Genomic DNA, 19,244 nt, shown 5'->3' with positions numbered 1-19,244 from the left:
AGAAATCACTTCTTCATGCCCATAGTTTGGCTAACTACAATGTGCAAATTCAGCCTCAGGGTTATAAGCAATTGTAAATGCTATTTGAAACATAGTTTGCCCCCGATTTAATGGGCACCTCTTGGATAGTGCTTTAATCTTATTAGCAACAAATTACACAGCTCCAAACCCCAAAAATGCCATCTTGTGATGTTTTCCAAGTCCTGTTAAAGACTACATATTCCCATCAAGTACAAGCAGACTTTAAGCTTGTCATTTATGCTTTGATTTTTAACTAGATCTGTCAACCAGAACTATAGGCCATATTCCTAGAAAATATGTATGGTACTGTAGTTGTGACTTCAGGTTAGTGTTGACTCCTGGCAGCTGCCTGGACAAGTCCCTGCAGTTTTCTTGGCAAGATTTCAGAAGTGGTTTGCCATTGCCTGCTTCCCAGGGCTGAGAGAGAGTGACTGGCCTAGAATCACCCAGCTGCTTTTGTGCCTAAGGTGGGACTAGAACTCATGGTCTCCCAATTTGTAGCATGGTGCCTTCACCACTACAGCAAGTTGGCTGTCTAGAAAGCACGTAAAAGGCTGGAAATACATTCAGCTGAATTAACTTGCAAATTTTTCTGTAATTTGTACCCAAATCCAAGTGGCTTATACATAGAATTAAACCGAGTGTCTTAGCAAATCCAGACTCTAAAATTTATCAGAAATAAAGTGAGCTCACAGTCCTTTCATATAAATCCCAATTCTTGGTCATCCCAAATGTTTTTCATTGTAAAGACTAACGTAAGTGTAAAAAGTAATTTTGTTACTGTTGCTATTGAATAATTTGAAAATCAGTTAATGACAGCTGTTATCCCAGATACCTAGGGAGCACCAAATTGGGGAAAGCTTTTTTAAACATTCTGTAAAATTACATCAGAACAAGTAACATAGTTTATTCTGTGCAGTTTTATCCTATGTATGTGTACTTGGAAGTTTAACTGAGTTCCACAATTACATGTGCCTTGAACTATCTGGGTACTTACGATTAGAGCCTGTCACATCCCATGTTTCCTCTAAAGTTCTGAGATTTCAAAGTATAGCAATAATGCACTGCTCAAAGAGCTATCATAACCCACTGATGATTCTTTTGATGTTTGAGCAATTTGATGAAGAGGCCTTTAATCTGCTCTCAGGTTGCTTTTCACTGTCTGTGAGGGGGGAAAAGTCAGCTTCCTGTACGTTGGGAAATTATGGAAGTGATGCAAGAACATCTAATAAACTGAAATTGCTTCACCACTACCATTACACAATGCTTTCTGAACGTTTGGGATCTTTTTTCCCAGGCATTCGGCATATTTATCTATTCCAATGTCTATTCAGCACTCCCTCATCTACAAAGAAATCTGGAATATTTAAAAGGAATTTTTAAAGACTTTGAAATTCTGAATGAGGGAGAAACAGGATCCAGCCAATTAGCAGGCTGCATAGCGTGCTTCTCCTTGAAACAGGTGGAACTTGTTTTCTAGCTCAGTTCACTTTCAATGTTTGCTGATCTATTTCAGTGTTCCTCAAGCTTGGCAACTTTAAGCTGTGTAGACTTCAACTCCCAGAATTCCCCAGCCAGCATGCTGGCTGGGGAATTCTGGGAGTTGAAGTCCACACATCTTAAAGTTGCCAAGCTTGAGGAACACTGATGTATTTAAACAGGATATGACTGTGCATCCACAATGGTACTTACTCCTGTCCTTAGTACATCCATATATTTTCCCTGAGTCATGTGGCATCTGCTACAATACTGTGAAAAAATAATTTATCATAGGCAAAACTAAAATCTAAGCCACAGACATCCAGCATCAAGAATTAGCTAAAAGCACTTTCAGTAGTGAGTGGTGGTTTGCATTACAAGCCAGTACATGCTATAAGTAGAAGCTTTGCAGGAAGTTCAGGAACACTTGCTTTGCGTGAAACAGGGCCCAAGTTCAAACTCCGAGATCTCCCGTTGAAAGACAGCAAATCGCAGGGCTGGTGAAAACGTCAGCATTTAAATGATGCACATGAGAAAAAGTAAAGCATCCTTCTAAAGAATCCAGCTTTAAATAAAGCAGTTCCAGATGGTAATACTCATAACCCACAAGAAAGCAACGGATGGGTTTTTAAGGTAGGCAAGAGAGCTGCAATTTGTCTCAGTGATGCATCTGGCACCCCCTTGAAGCCTCATCTGGCAGTTCCATTAGTTGAAAGAGGGTTCTCTGCCTGCCTGGCACATGTTCCAGCATTTTCCAGTACTTCTGGTGACTGACTGGAAGTGCTGAGAAAAGTTTCTGTGCAAGCACAGAAGTCTCCTCTAGCTATGGGGCTGCTAGAGGATGCCTCAGAAGTGAGGCACAATGACCTAGCACAACTGCTGTGCCTTTAGAGGTGGGGGATGCCTCTCAAAGTGGCTTCCAAGGGATTCCTTACAGGGCATCCAAGGGGTCAAAAAAGTCAAGATGGTAGCTGTAGCCATGCGACTGAAGCCCTGTCCCTTTTTTACATATGTCATGCGTGCAATACCTTTTTAAAAAGGGGCATGGCTTCCATCATAACTGCCATCTTTATTTTTTTACTTCCCCCCAGAGATGTGTGACTTTGTTTATCCTATTTCAATCCAGTGGACTCTAAGTGATGTACAGCTCATAGATACAGGTAATATAAGAAACAAGTAACAACAAGAATAATACAATAAGTCGTAAACAATGATCAGCTAACAACTACATCCTGCGTTCCAGCAACAGCCCTACTGAAACTAATCAAAGACCTTCTAGAAAAAACAAGTCTTGACAAGACTAAAGGATTATTAGAGTAGGAGCCATTCTTGCCTCGGGAGGTGGGGAGCTGTTCCAGAGAGGAGAGCCCCCAGAGAGAAGGCTTACCTCCATGCCACCACCTATCAGAAAGTAAGAATACCATTTACAGTAGCACTCTTCTATTTTAATAGTATTTACCTGGAATTGGCAGTCCCAAAGATACACAGGCCTAGGGCACACAGGGCACACAGTGATACCCAGCACCTTGAACTGCACTTGGAAACAGGCCAGTAGCCACTGCAGCTCCTATAGCAGCAATATTGGGATTGACCAGGATGCCCATAGGTATATAAGAACATAAGCAGTGCCCCGCATTGTTATATATAAAAAGCAGGAATAACAACAATAATAATGGAACAGCTTACATCCTGTGATGATACCTTTAGCATCATCAGACAACAACATCTGCCTATCCCAGGTCCTTGGGAAGGACTTGATAGGTGGATAAAATCTGGCTGACTGCGACCAACAATAATAATTAAGAAGACAGCAACAGATAGCAAATGCCACCTCTGCAAAGAAGCTGAAGAAACAGTGGACCACCTAGTCAGCTACTGCAAGAAGATCACAAAGACGGGCTACAAACAATGGCATGACAAAGTAGCAACAAAGGCACATTGGAATATCTGCAAGAAATACCATTTGCCTGCAAGCAAGAACTGGTGGGACCACAAAGCAGACGAAGTAATAGAAAACGAAGAAGCTGAAGTGCTCTGGGACTTTAGAATTCAAACAGAGAAGCACCTGCCACACAACACCCGAGGCTTAACAATTGTTGGTAAGAAAGACAAAAAAGTCTGGATAGTGGACATTGCAATACCTGGAGACAGCAGAATAGAAGAAAAACAACTGGAGAAAATAACAAAATACAAAGACCTGCAAATAGAAATAGAATGACTGCAGCAAAAGAAAGCGAAGATAGTATCAATAGTAATAGGTGCCTTGGGTGCAATCCCAAAAGATCTGGAGTACCACTTGAACACCACTGGCATTGACAAAATCACCATCAGTCAATTGCAAAAGGCAGCTTTACTTGGAACAGGTTACATCCTGCAATGTTACCTTTAACAACATTTGCCTATCCCAGGTCCTTGGGAAGGACTTAATAGGTGCATAAAAATGCCAAATCCAGTCTAAACATCTGGCTGACTGTGCGACCAACAATAATATGGAGGCAGAGGTTTACTTCAAGTCAAACAAACTGCCGAAGAAAAGAATGCATTGGCTGATTATGTAAAAGAGAGTCAAGAACAAGCACTGATGCAAGTTAAAAATTGGAACTTACTGAATGCACAGGAAACAAAACGTGAATAACAAAACAATGTAATAAAAACACAAATAGAATGTTGGCAAGGAAAAGCATTACACAGTCAATTTCTACAGAAGATTGAGGGGAAAGTGGATAAAGATAAAGCCTGGCAATGGTTTATAACTGGAACATTAAAAAAAGAAACTGAAAGCTTGATTTTGGCTGCTCAAGAGCAAGCTATTCGAACGAATGCAATCAAGGCCAAAATTGAAATATCAACAAATGATTCAAAGTGCAGATTGTGCAAAGAAGCAGAAGAAATCATATACTCAGCTCATGCAAGAAGATCTCACAAACTGACTGTAAACAGCAACATAATACAGTCGTCAAAATGATTCATATCTGTAAAAATTATCATCTGCCAGTAATGAAAAATTGGTGGGACCAAATAGTTGAAAAAGTATAAAAAATGAGCAGGTTAAAATACCGTGGGATTTCCAAATACAAACTGATAAAGTTTTGGTGCATAACACAACAGATTTAACTGTGGTTGAAAAGAAGAAAGGTGGATAATTGAAAGATTATGACATCTGTGCATTGGCAAAATTTCCACCTGTCAATTACTAAAGACCACACTGCTTGGATCTGCACATACACAACTGCGATGCATTACAACATCCTAGGTTCTCGGGAAGAATTCGATGTGAATGAAGGCCAACACCAGTTAAAGAACTGGCAGCTGTGATTTCAAGTTGCTGTGTATGCAATAATAGCATGTCATCAGCACATTGATGATAGCTAGCTCCAAACCTGCAAATGATCCTTGACAGTAGTTTCATAAAGTTTTTAAGTAACACGGGAGACAAAATGTACCTTATAAGACTCTCCAGGACAGTTTCTAAGTGCTGAACAGACATCTATATTAGTGTTTCTTAAACTTTTTTCTCTCAGGACCCCTTCCCACTTTTAAAAATGATGGAAGATTCCAAAAGAGCTTTGTGTGTATGGGTTATATTTATCAATATTTACCATATTAAAAATTAAAATTGATGCATTTGCTACCACTACCACTTCTCACAATTGTTTGATGGGATTTGAATATTGTATTCAACATAGGCTGGCAAATAATTTTGATTTTGGGGATGCCTGAGAGGCACTTGAGGGATCCCAGGGTTCCTAGGACCACATTTTAAGAAACACTATTCTGTATCATCTTCTGGTTGTGGCCAGAGAGACAGCAGTAGCAACATCACAGAACAGTGGTTCCAGTCCCCAGGTTCCTGAAGCATTCCAACAAGATACTGTGATCAATGGTATCAAAAGCTTCAGAGAGATCCAGAAATAACAACAGGATCGCATTTCCCTTGTCTCTTTCCTGATGGAGAACAGAGCAAGTTTACTGTCCATAGCTGGTCTAGTTACTCTTCCAACCCTCGCCTCCCACCAGACTCACATGGGGAATAGATTGATGTAACCCTACCACCTATCCCACTCTTCCATTCTGGTGTAGTTGAGGAGTCACCCAAACAATCTCCCCCACCAGATCCCAGATGAAAGAGGGAAAGCCATTGTCATTCTCTGAAAGAATGCTTCTTTGGTGTTTCCTTTTGGTGACAATCTTCTTGTGGCATATAAATACTGATTCATTCCATATATACTTCTCCAACTCTGGAACTAACTGTACCTAGAGCAGAGTTGGTTTCCCCTTACAGGGCGGGGCATGGCTAATTTGCAAGAATCCTCCACATGTGATACCCAGCAAAAAGGCCAGGGAACCTATGGATTACAGCGGCTTTCAGTATTTCAGGAAGAGGATAGCAGGTTCAGAAGATAAGGGCAGGAATGATGTTGGTATTGGCATCTTGTTTCATGTTCTACAAGGACAATTCCCAAAGCTGTAAGAGCTAGGAATAAAAAATTAAGTAGCCAAATGATATTTTTCTTTTCTTCCTGATGGTGTAAAATAAGTGCCATAAACTATATTGCAATTATTATTAAATATCCTTGTTAAAAATCCTGCTGCAGTGAGAGTATGGGCCTGCTTGCAAACCACCAGTCCTAAAACAAGTAAAAACTTAGCAGCTATAGGAAGGAAGTCACTCTCTGTATTGTAAGCTGGAGGCCACAGAAAGCTGATTCATTTTTATCATAAGCAATTGCCTAATGAATTCATTCTTAACATGAACTATCTGGTTTCTAGTACTCTACATAAAAAAAGTTTCAATTTTTCACTAGAATTCAGTGAAAATTAAATCATTTGGTGAGCTCTGTAATTCCCTGATTAAAGATTGCCTGTAGTTTGTAAGGTGCCATTCCAGCTTCTGGCTCTAGCAGTAGGAAGAGAGCCACGTTAATCTGTGGTAGAAAGAGTCTGCTGGCAACTTTTTGAGTAAAAAATCTTATTCAAATCATTTGAACAGTTTCTGCTCACTTTATCAGATGCATGGAGTGGTCAAAAGGATGTAGGATTTAAATTGGGACAAGGGGGGAGCGGGGGAAGACAGGGTGGTTATGCAGGTACAGATATATGTGAGAGAGATTTTATCAGTTGTAATGTTTTAAAAACCCATTGTGTTTATTGAGACCGTTTGAGATAGCCTGAAATCTTTTTGTGTGAGTTCAGTAATCTCTTGCTTAACTGTGTTTAAAGTCTCATTTTTCCAAAATGGTAACTTTGAGATCTGCCATAAAGTGTCCTAGGAGGTTAAAATGCTCTGATATTACTTTCTCCTTGTTTGAATCCTGATGGCAAACCTATGCCCATTAATTCTTTTGTGCAAAGTTTGGCCTCCTTGTTCTACATAGAATCCAGAGGGGCATTGCTGACAGACAATGGCACATATCACATTAGATACAGTGACCATATGTCCTTTATTGTAAAGGACAGTCCTTTATTTCAGAAAACCGTCCTTTAGCTTTATTTATTTTTCAGAAACTCATTTCTGTCCTTTATTTTGTTCATGTTACCATACAAATGCACAGTCTGATTGCAGAAATCCTTTCTGATACTTGCTTCTTATAACTTCATAGCTTTTTATGCTTTTTAGATATTTTTATTAGGATATGCATTTTTGGAAAGTTTTTCTTGGTTTTGCTCTTGAATTTTCAGTAAAGCAAAGCTATAAACATAAACAATTAGTTTTTCTTTATCCCTATGAACCTCTTTCAGATTTGCCCCCTTTTCAGGCCTGTCCTTTATTTTTTCCAAAAAAATATGGTCACTATAACATTAGAGGAAGAGCGTATGCAGGTGCCCCTAACCTTGGAAGTGTAATTGTTGTGTCTGTGATATGCTGTTAGAGTACATAGGGGGAAAGAAGACATTTGCATTTCTGGCATGGTCTGGTTTCCATCCCTGGCTCGCTGCTGCTTGTTGCCTATGGAATTCAGATGCACCTGTATTTATGCAAGTAAGGGTCTCTCACCCAGTTCCTGAGAAAATGCAGTGTCATTGCTCAGCATGGGCCGTAGCTTATTAATAATGGGTTTGAGTTGTTAGTTTGTCGTTAGCTGCTAGGTTTGTTAAATCAAAAAGAAAAGAAAAAAGAAAGGCTAAAATTTATTTCAGGAATATTTTAAAAATATGAGAAATTGTTCTGGCTGAAAGATTAACATAATGAAAAATTTTAACAACTCTAAAGGATATTCAAATCTTATCTCTATTTCCAAATACAAAGTTATTCAAATTTGATTCATTTATTAGCTATAGTAAGATCTCTCCCTCCATTTCTAATAGATTACCTTCAAATGTTCAAATGTAGTTCTGGATATAAATATTGAATATGGATAATTACAATATTTATATTTCTTTGTAAGTTCATACATGCATTAGTTTCTATTCTTTTTACTTTTTGATTTGCTATTGTCCCTAGTTTAAATTTTGTTTTTAATTTTGTAATTGTTTTGTAATTTTTGGTTTGATATTTTATTTGTTCAATTAAACACCCCCAAAATAATAAATTATAACAGATGTACATTTGAACCTGTTCTAAACTAAGCCAATGATTATCAAGTATAATTTTAAATATCAAATATGGGCAATATTATAAATCTTTTCCCCAGAAAACCCACAGGGATAAAAAATTTTTTTTTGAAATACCCTCTTAATGGTATGTTTGGAATAGGGTAGCCATGGTTGTCTTGGGAGGAGTTCTATCATCAACCTTACTAATCTTGGTAGAGATCAGCACGTAGGGCCACTGAAACTTATTTTAATGAAGGGCACCGGTTTATATCATTACAGTTGGTAAACTGGACCCATATTGTTTAGGCTTTTAAAGATCAAAACCAACACTTTGAATTGGGATCAGAAAGCACTAGCAACCAGTATGGTGGGTACAGAACTGATGCAGTGTGATTGCCATGCCTAACCCCAGCAGCACAGACTGAAATAGCTGCATTCTCTACCAGCTGAAACTTCTGAGTCATCTTCAAAGGCAGCCTTGGTACAAGGGAACACTTCTTACAAACAGTCTTTCTCATAGCAAGAACCTGTTGTTAACAATTCTTTCCCAGCTCCCTCAAGGTATCCCTATTTCAGGACTCCAGATAAGTACCCGATAAAAAACACCCTAACCATCAGTTGGTGATGAAAGGACAAAGCAATTCACCCAGGTGCAAAGGGGTGGAATTCTATGTCTCAGACACAAAGGATGCAAATATTCATGTCTTGGCTGCTCCTGAATGTAATTATTCTCCTCTCAATAGAGAAAAGCACTGGATTCCACGCAGGGAAACAGGTTAATTATGTGTTGTGCAGAAGGTAGGAGTTGTTGCTCATGGCACCTGAAAGGCAAGTAAGTTTCCACCATGGACTTGTGAAGGCAAGGGCAACATAGAATGTTCTATTGTTGAAGATCAGGTTTTGAATGCCAGCTACTGATATTTCTGATAGTGATGTCAAGAACCTCTTTACTGTGAAGAATTAGACCAACCAAATGAAACAGTTCAAACTGTACGCAGAGTTCCATTATATCTTCCTACCAGGGAGAGTTAAATAATATCTGTCCCAACATATATTTCCAAATGAGTGTCATACTAATAGGAGGCCAAGCAAGAAGCTGAGGGTCATATGGCAGTAACTCTCCAGCACTGACTGAACATTTGCTAACCTTTTCTCAGTAGCATACCTACAGTATGCCAAACCTGGCTCCCTACAGAGTATCTGCCAACAGGTACAAAGATAAGGATGACCCCTGTAACTAGCCCAATGCAAAACAGCCAGTTGTAGCAGTAGCCAATGTGAGCCCAACAATCTTTCTCTAGGACTGAATTGCTAATGTCTATGGAGACACAGCTGGACATGGAGAAGTCTGGACAAATGCATTTCAATGGAATCACAGATTTGCACTTACTTATATTTTATTTATTACTGTGTTTAAATAGGGGGCTGGATGTAGCACTGCCCCTGGGGATTCTGGGAAATTTAAATAGCAGCCTCCTAATAGCCCATGTGACACTATGTCAGGAGCTCAGTGGAAAACTTTCTCTGGTTTCTTGAAGACCCAGTGAACAAGCCAGGGCCTGTCCCAGTCAGCACTAATAGAACTTCCTTGGGTTCTGTGATCTCTTAGCTGCCTAAGTTCTAATGAGAACTTTATAATTAATGAGAAGGTTGAGGTCCAAAACTGGCACGAGGGAGACCCGGGTTCTAGTCCCCCCTCAGCCACAGAAACTAACTGGGTGAGTTTGGCTAGTCATTTTCTCTCAGCCCAACCTACCTCATAGGGTTGTTGTGAGGAAAAATGAAAAAAGGGACTGCTGTGTATGCTGTCTTTTGCTCCTGAATGAAAGGCAGGATGGAAGTCTAATAAATAAATGTGCACTACCTAAGTGTAATATGGATAAGAAGAATGCTTGAAGAAGTTATGTGGCTTTGCTAACAGTGAAGCTTCCTGTAACAATTGGGGAACTGTCATCTTTATCACACAATGTTCAGCCAGTTTATTTACAAAGAAAGCCATCTCTTTATAGTTCCTACTGGCCTCTGCATAGAACTAGTGTAATGACCGCACCATAAAATATATGTGTAAAAATATAACACCAGACCTTGTTTTTTAGGGGAGAATACAGAAAGAAGTACTTGGAGCATGCCACTGTTTTGGTTTAGAAAGTCTCTCATGACTATGGCTGGACATCAGAAAAGAGATACAGAAAACTCTAGCTCTTCAATGCCATCTAAACCTTGTACAGATTTGTACAGTCCAGATCTGGTATTTGTTTATGGTTTTTTGTAGGTGAATATAAAATAGTTTGGAATCTACTGGTAGATATTTGGATGATTTGAGGAAGATTGGCAGTGGTCTCCTAGCTCCTAATTGTTTATCAGTAGTAACCACATAATGATATTTTCTACCTAAATGATATTGCTGAAATGGAAAAGACTTCTTTATGAAGGGACTGGGAATACAGTTCTGGTCTGGCATACTCTTATTTAGTTTGAAATGTTTGTCTTTCGTAGCTGGCTGATTGTAGCATCTTGGAAAGCACAGAATTGAAACCTGAAGTCTGTTCACCCCTGCTCTAGTAGGGCATATGACAATTTGCTCAGAATGTCATGAGGTTGGCTCATTAAGGATGGCTAGTGAACACAGAGAGGGCAGTAGCCAAGAAAATTGCCTCCTATGTAACGGTGGCAACTAGTGCAGACAGGAAGCAGGTGTGCTAGAAGACTTCTGTGAACCAAGCCTTCATTTCTTGCATCATCATTGCCAACTCAATTTAGTATTACAGTCATGCTTAGAAGCGAATCTGCCACACTCTTCCCCGAAGCATTTTTCCAGAATGTGGAAAGGACTCGTCTCAACAAGTTCCACCCAGGTAATAAAGTTGAAGTTTATTACAACTCTGTGAGGACTAAGCAGTTGGGAATGTGCACATAAGGCAGCAGCATTGACAAATTACAGGTCATATCCTTATGCAAACTATATTTTTCATATCATTTTTTTTATTGCCATCAAAAGGCCTGTGTTATACATAAGCTGTGCTTGCTAAAGTCTCACCTTTGAATTGTGTACTAAAGGTTTAATTACAGTACTAGGGTTGAGATGACCCTGAGTAAGATACTGCTAGAAGCCTAATATAGTTTATGTTCATACAACTCAAACTTGCACTGAACTTAACCAAACCACATGGGCTGGGTGGGTTTACATAATTCATTAGGCTAATAGTAGAGAATGATGAAGAGAAGAGAAGAGAATATATGTATAGAAGAGAATATATATAGGCTAATAGAAGAGAAGAGAATATATGAATTCCTTTGAACTGTGGAGTCCTTGGGGTTCTCTGAGCTTGGTTGTTTGCTTGCAGATGTTTCATTACCCAACTAGGTAACATCATCAGTGCTAGTGAGTGTGGGGTTTGCTCCCTGCTTATATATAGTAGCTTGCTTTGCCATTGTTGGGGGGGGGGGTGTTTTTCTCCTTGGTAGTTTCTTGATTAGGGTATTGTTTTCTGCTTGTCTAGTCTTAATCCTGGCTTATCTGCGTGTTGGCTGCTGGAGAGGATGTGTTCTGGTCTTTTTTGTTTCCTTCTTAGCTTTCTGTTGTCTCTTTTGAATGGTGTGTAAATATGGTTTATTTCTATGTGTCTATTGATGGCTGATTTGCCTGAATGCCAAGCTTCCAGGAATTCCCTAGCATCATTAGGCTAAAATGTGATTGGTTAATTTTGGCTCAGTATGTGGTAGAAACCAATTCCTCCCATAATCCCCTAGTCATTCCCAGTATTCTTATTTTCCCAGAGTATGTCTAGGCAAACACACCACCACCTAGGGACTCTGCAGAAAAAAAAGTAGACATATGCATCACCAAGCTCTTCAGCTGAAAAAAACGAAGGGATATAGAAAGGCTGCTCTACCTTAACCCCCACAGCTGCCATAGGGAAGCTAAACACATATATATGCTTCCCTCAGCCACTGGCAAGAGAAGGTAAGATAAAGCCCTAAACTGAGAGACAGGAAGAGGGATTTTGGTAGCTACAGGCAGGAAACACAGGTGCAAATGGCAGTGTTTCTTAAAATGTGGTCCAAGGACCTCTGGGGGTTTCCCAAGACCTTCTCAGGGGTCCGCAAAATCAAAATTATTTGCCAGCCTGTGTTGAAAAATAATACAATATTAAAATCCCATCAAACAATTGTGAGAAGTGGTAGCAGCAATGAATGGATCGGTTTATAATTTTAATATGGTAAATATTGATAAATATAACCCATACAAACAATAGCTCTTTTGGGGTCCTCCGTAATTTTTAAAAATGGGAAGGGGTCCTGAGAGAAAAACTTTAAGAAACACTGCTCTAGGATAAAGAATATCAGTCTATCTGTTCCTGCAGAGCCATTGATATTGGCATATGTATGTGCAGAATTAGTTATGTGCTAAGGATAGATTATTCCCTCCCCCCCAAGTTACAGTCTAGAGACAAAAAGAGTCTGAGGAGAACACTCCAAAAGTGAATATAAGAGTTTAGGAAGGACAATAGGGATTTTCCTCATTCAGTATGATTGTTAGCCCTGCAACGTAGTCCAGACAAGAAGCACAACCAGGGGTACTAGCTCTATCTTTATTGTAAGGTTACATTAACAGAATCTTGCAAGACTGAAAGTATTTTTTCTCCTCCTTTCCTTTTACTCTCTGGAAAATGAGGGAGGGTCCCTTTGGAAACGTTTCCCACGCCATCCCCCCTTCTGTGGTCTGAGACATCTTTTACATGATGGTTGTTCTGTCTGTGGCTCTCCCTCCTATCTCCCAAGGTCATTCTCTTATGCCATGACACATGTTTACCAAAGCTTGTCAGTTCTCACATTTGTTTCCTCTATTTCTTAAGACAAGAAGGTTGCTTAGTAATAAATTAATGTGACCTTCCCAAACCCGATTCTTTCCATCCATACAACTCTCATAATTCCCAGATAACATGGCCTTAAGATATGAGCATTAGTCCAATACATCCCCAACAACAAACTCAGTGTGGAGGAAGATATTTGATTTTAAGGAGGCTGAACAATTCTTGCCATGACATTTTTAAAATAGTTTTTATTAAAAGATTTTACATATATAATAAGAAATACACTCAAAGAAAAAAAAATAGTAAATGTGAAAAGGAAAAAAAGAAAAAAAAAGAACATAATAATGCCCAAGTATTTTACCTTTTTCTCAATCTTAAAACCAGTTTTCCCTGTCAGTTCTATTTGTTCTTCTGTTTTCATATTTATTGTTAACATCTTTGTCTTCTGATTATTAATCTTAAAACCTGCTAACAGACCAAAGTCCTTTAATTTTCCCATTAATGTTTCTACTCCCTCTAACGGATCCTCTAAAACTACTACCAGGTCATCAGCAAATGCCTTTAATGTATAAGTTTCTTTTTAAATCTTAACTCCTGCAATTCTTTTATTTTGTCTTATGTCTCTATTCAGTACCTCAAGAACTAAAATGAACAAAAGTGGAGACGGTGGGCATCCATGTCTTGTCCCTTTTTGAATCTCACAAGGTTTTGTTAATTCTCTATTAACAATTATTTGTGCTTTCTGTGATGTATAAATCAATCTTACCCATGTAATACAATTATCTCCAAAGCTCATATCTTCCAGAACTCCAAACAAGAAAATCTAGTTCAAATTATCAAAGGCCTTTTCTGCATCTAAGAAGATCAATGCAGCTTGTTTTTCACTGTGTTGCTCCAAATACTCCAGAATATCCAAGACATTTCTCGTAATTGTCTTTTAGGTAAAAACCCACATTGATCTTCATGAATAAAGTCCTGTAAAATTATCTTCAATCTTTCAGCCAAAATCATTGTAAACCACTTACAGTATAGTCATTATTCAATTCAGGTCCTGGGCCTCTTTAGGAATTAATGCTATATTGGCTTCCTTCCAGCTGTCAAGAATCTTTCCATTCTGTAAAATGGAAAGAATCTTTTGTTGCTTGTAAAGGTTGTAAAAGTTCATCCTCAAAACATTTATAGTAAGAAGCCAGCAGACCACTTGGATTAGGTGCCTTTCCTGTTTTAGTCCTTTTAATAGCTTCACAAAGTTCCCTTATTATTATAGGTCCATTCAAAATTTGTCTCTGATTCTCTGTAATCTTTAGTAAATTCCGTTTATGTAAATATTCATCCACTTTTTCCAAGGAAATTTGTTGACCTTTATATAAAATAGAATAATACTGGTGAAACACTTTTCACATCCAGGTAGTCCTCGCTTAACGAACATTCATTTAGCAACTGTTTGAAGTTACAATGGCATTGAAAAAAGTAACTTACGACTGGTCCTTGCACTTACAACTATCACAGTGCCCCTGCGGTCACATGATTATGATCTGGATGCTTGGCAATCAGCTTGCACTTATGACAGTTGCAGTGTCCCCGGGTCATATGATCGCCATTTGTGACCTTCCCAGATGGCCTCCAGCAAGCAAAATCAATGGGGAACTATATGCTTCGCTTAACAACTGTGTGGTTCGCTTAACAACCATGGTGATATACCACAAAAAATGTCGTAAAATTGGGTGCAGTCATGTGATACCTCGCTTAGTGACCATCCTACTTAACAATGAATTTTCCAGGCCCTATTGTGGTTGTTAAGTGAGGACTACCTGTATTTGCATTATCTGTTATTACAGTATTTCCTTCTTGTAATGATTCAGAGTTCAGTCTGAATCTCTGCTCTTTAAAAGTAAAAATAAACCCTTCCAACTTATCCCATCTAAATGACATCTTTTTCTGTTTGTTTGACTGTCAGAAAAAAATACTCTTTTCTCTTGCACAGTATTCTAATTGGCATTTTCTTAAGTACAATTACATCTGTATTATCCATCCTCAATCTGGTATTAAAATGCTGCTGCAAAACCTGTCTTCTTCCTGACAAAGTGCACAAGGACATCCCTTGGAACATTTCTTAATTTTGCAATTGTATTGATCCTGTAACCTTATCAATCTCTGCCTCTGTGTCTTCATCCAATCCAAAAAGTTAGAGATTTAATAATCTTTTCTCTAATATCTTCCCCATATTCTTCTGGAATCTTAAACAAAATTCTTTTTCTTTCAGTTCCAGTAATGCCAAGTTATCCAAATCTTTCTCCATCTCTCCAACTTCTGTCTTACTTTCCAAAACTTCCACCTTGTCATTAATTTGTTTTATATCTCTAGCCAATTATCCTACAGATTCTTCAATCTTCTTAGCTTCTTCTTTCATATCCTTTTTTATCTCTGCAAATCCTTCTTCCATTTCCATGTTAAAAGCATCCAAATATTCGTCTGTTTTCTAAAAATTACTGACCCCTTTATCCATTTAAAACTTCCTTAAATCGCAATCTTAAATTTTTGTTTTTAACTTAAAATCCTTTAAGATAGTATTTTTTTTCCTCTTCTTAATTCCAAAAAGAAGGTGACTTACCAAGTGTCCTTATTCTTCCTGCCAGTCAGGAGATCTCTCTTAAGTTGTAAATTAATTGTATTCAAAAGCGTTTAAGAAAGTGAGGCCTTTGTGGGTCAAGTGTCCATAAAGGCTATACAGCAGTTTTGAGCGTGATGGTAATCCCTTGGCTCCCAAGCTGCCCAACCCATGATCAACCTCAAGAAACTCAATTCCTGTGGTCTCCTTGTGAGGAGCAGCTATCCAGAGCACAAGTGGGTGATCTCCTGATCTCTCCTTCTCCAGAGAAAATTTCATCAGCCAGAACCTGCTGCCTGGCTGCTGACCTTTGCCGCAGTGCTCTCCCTGCTTATTGAGGTGCTCACAGTGATGTCTAACCTGCCATAGGTCCTCTCCTGGAAGCCATGGTTTTTGGTTTTTTTCATGTTGCAAATATTTGGGCTTTTTTCTTTGGGCTTAATTAATGGTTTTGTGGCCTAAATAAATTTATCTTGTGCTAACATATGAAGCATTAATGATGATGAAATAATGGATATAACATCTCTTACAATTCTTTATGCTGTCCATACTTAATGGGAATCTTTTCTTGGCTTGCTGAAATGATGGGCCACTTCATGATATTATATTATAATAGCTCCACCAGTTTCAGCCTTTGGTGAAAGCTGGGCATGATCATCAGAAATCAGTGGTCAGGCAACAGAATGCCATGCTGTCATGGCAGTAATTTTCCAGTTCCACTTGACATTTTGGACTTGAGGATCAGGTTGGTGCAATTCATAGGATGCAACACTTAATAATAGCAATATAATCAATGATCAACTATTTTGCATTAGTCTTTTGTACCCAAGATAAACACAGATAAGTAATATGACTCTGCCACCAAGTATTTTTAACAGTGATGTAGTATACATTAAGACATCACTCCAACCCACCTATGTTTGGATTCTTCACTACGTAAGGCACACCCAGAAGTGCATACTTCCTCATAAATGCAGAAAGGTGGAAACATAATTGAATACTGGGGTACCAGTTCCAGTAGCTATTAGATTTGACAGATTGAAGAACTTTTTTGTTTAAAAGACAAGTCTCTCTGATTACCTGTCAGTAATTGGTATTGAGAAGGAAAAAAACAGGAATTACTTAATATACTTATGACTTGCTTGTGACAAAATGCTGGACTCTTATTTATGGAGCTTTAGGATGTAAATGCACTAAGCTAGGATTGCCTGGGACTAAAATATCTTCTTAATGATCACCTACTTCTGAGAGAGTTTTCTTCAATATGCTATAAGTAATTGAGGAGGCCTGTTCTAAATCCCTTCATGTGAAAGGACATAAAATCGAGATAAAGTGGGTGTTAACTGCAATGTCTTATGAGTTGTGGTGTCCAGGATATGGATGAGAAGCAGACAAAGATGCTTTGGATCTGATATGGGCACCTCTCTCTATCGTTTGGCTGCTTCTTAAATTTTTAACAATGGGAATATTAAAAGTGAACCCAATGTTTTATTTGGAAGTTTGCCCATTTTTGCAGAAGAAGAACAAAGTGGAAGTGGGGCTGGGGGAGGAATGCCAGAGATCATTCTGATAAAACTTTGTGAAGGATTCTGTTCTGCATGGCAACCATTTTGTTATTAGTTGACTCCAGGTGAGTCAAATATGTCTACCAACCTCCAAAGGTTGGGGCCTCTGCATGTTTTCTCCTGTAATTTTCACTTCTGATTGTTGCTTGATATTGTCTTTAATGGTATTGTATCGTTCATTGCATTTCTAAGGTGCACCTAAGTGCAATTATTTAGTAAACAGGAAGTTAATAAAACATAAGAGGAAAAATATGAAGAGAGATCCAGAAGAATGTCTGAAAATTGTACTCTCCTTGGCAATGGCTTGTCAGGTTTTATGTATCCAGGTAGCACTATCTGAATATGGAAATCAAGACGAAAATCTATAATGCTATATAATTATAATAAACAAATAAATGTAATAATACTTATAAATCTAAATAATATATGATTATAATAAACAAATACATGTAATTAATTAATTCTCTCTGTGACAATGATGGGAAATATGACTAGCAAAGGGAAGGTGGAATGTGGTGACTAAATACGAAAGAGAACTCCAGACGTCTAAATGAGAAAATCCTCCATCCTATTGAGCATGTCTGTATAGGAGAAGCTTGCATTTCCTTCTTTTCTTCCTTCCTGAAAAGGTGTTTTATTTTTCATTTTTTTCCTGTCTGCATCCCTCCCCCCCCACTTTTTCTTAGTAATTTAGTTTTGTTCTGCTTTTTATCTGTAAGCAGAGACTTTTCAAAAAGTATGTTGGGAACATTAGAAAAGCTGAACTGATATCCTCTCTTCTTCTCCTGCCATCTTTTCCATTTTCCTCAAGTAAAAAAGAATGTAAAAAACTTGCCTTGGGGAGCAAGTGGCCAAGACTTCGCCAGCCACCTCCTTAGAGAGAGTCTCTCTTCCTGATGGGAATCACGAGGTTTCCACTTAGACATGAAAACCAGCCTGGCAAGAAATGATGCTTCATCTTCTATGTGCAGCTAGTGATAGGACATGCAGCCCTTTCCTATAAGCCAGGAATTGGCAGCCTATCTCCAGTCAAGGACTGCGCTTTTTAAAAAAGTTGTTTTAGACTGAACAGGATTGGGGGGACGGGGGAGATAACAGAATGACCTCCCCAGAGTGGGCTGAGGCAATATATGCAGCCCCTTTGGGGTGTTTTAACTCTTATTTCCAACTGGTGTATCCGTGGGAGTCAAGCATTTTATGGCTACAGAGTGGAAAAGTCCTGTTACCTGAAGATAAGTGCAAGCTACCTCCTTCTTGCTACACACAACACTGTCTCTTTCCTCTTGACTAATATTTCCTCGATCCTATTCAAGATACGACACTAGAGCGTTGCTGGCCATCGATCACAAATAACTTTCCAGATGATCCTTTTACTTTGCCAGCAGAAAGCCTTGACATTCACAATGTGGAAATCATTCCATATTTAATTTGATGTGCGAGTCTCCCTCCTTTCTCATTTTGTTTAACAACAACAGTTTTTTTCCTTGAAATTCACAACATTATAATACTGGGAACCTCAGCTTTGCTTGCTCAGCCCAAGGGAGACAGGTTTCTATGGGATTTTTTTTTTTTGCCATGCAGCATGCTTCTCAGCTCCTGGGCTTCATTTCAGTATTTCATTTCCAGCTGAAACCAGGGCAGAGCCACATGCATTCAATTTCCCCCTACCTTGCTTTCAAGCAGGCTTTGTGTCTTATTCGTTATTTGTGAAACTATGCAAGGAAGGCAAGACCAATGGATAGACACAAAAGGACATTCATTGATTAGTTGATATTCTTTGCAAGCACTGAACTGGACAAAATGTAATGACCTAGCCCATGATTATAGTTATATTAATTTTGGCCTTGATCTGAAAAGGTAAAGACAACTCAAAGGCGTTCTGATTTCATTTAAATACATGTTGTAAAGGCTTGCTCCCAGCAGATGGCAGCACGTAGCCAATCTTGTATTAGCAGCAGCAGCAGCAGCAGCAGCAACAACAACAACAATAGTTTTAGTTGTCTGGACTCAAAGGAGGGTCAGCCTTAGTTAGTACTTTGATGGAGACCTCCAGGGAATTCCACAGCTGTAGGGGAGAGTGGGAAGTCAAAGTACATCCTGAAGAAGGCAGCAGCAATTGTCTTCCACAGTGGGGCCAAGAAAGCCACCCAAATATGTCCATGAAGTTGCCAGGTGTTAAGCTCGACTTGGGGGAGACTACCTGTAAAGCCCTGTGAACTAGAT

General features: G+C 38.8%; 1 long non-coding RNA gene across 1 annotated transcript in view; it reads left to right on the top strand.

Moving 5' to 3' along the window:
* Window positions 1-19,244, top strand: part of LOC148217208 (uncharacterized) — a 49,053-nt gene that overhangs the window by 6,472 nt on the left and 23,337 nt on the right. The gene's annotated exons all lie outside the window — the stretch shown is intronic.

The sequence above is a fragment of the Python bivittatus genome, unplaced genomic scaffold (assembly GCF_059951505.1).
Source record: "Python bivittatus isolate LINGU-HERP-01145 unplaced genomic scaffold, Pbiv_v1 ctg000000_np1212, whole genome shotgun sequence".
Taxonomy (NCBI): Eukaryota; Metazoa; Chordata; class Lepidosauria; order Squamata; family Pythonidae; genus Python; species Python bivittatus.
Note: the sequence above shows the minus strand (reverse complement) of the source record. Positions and strands in the feature narration are given on the sequence as shown.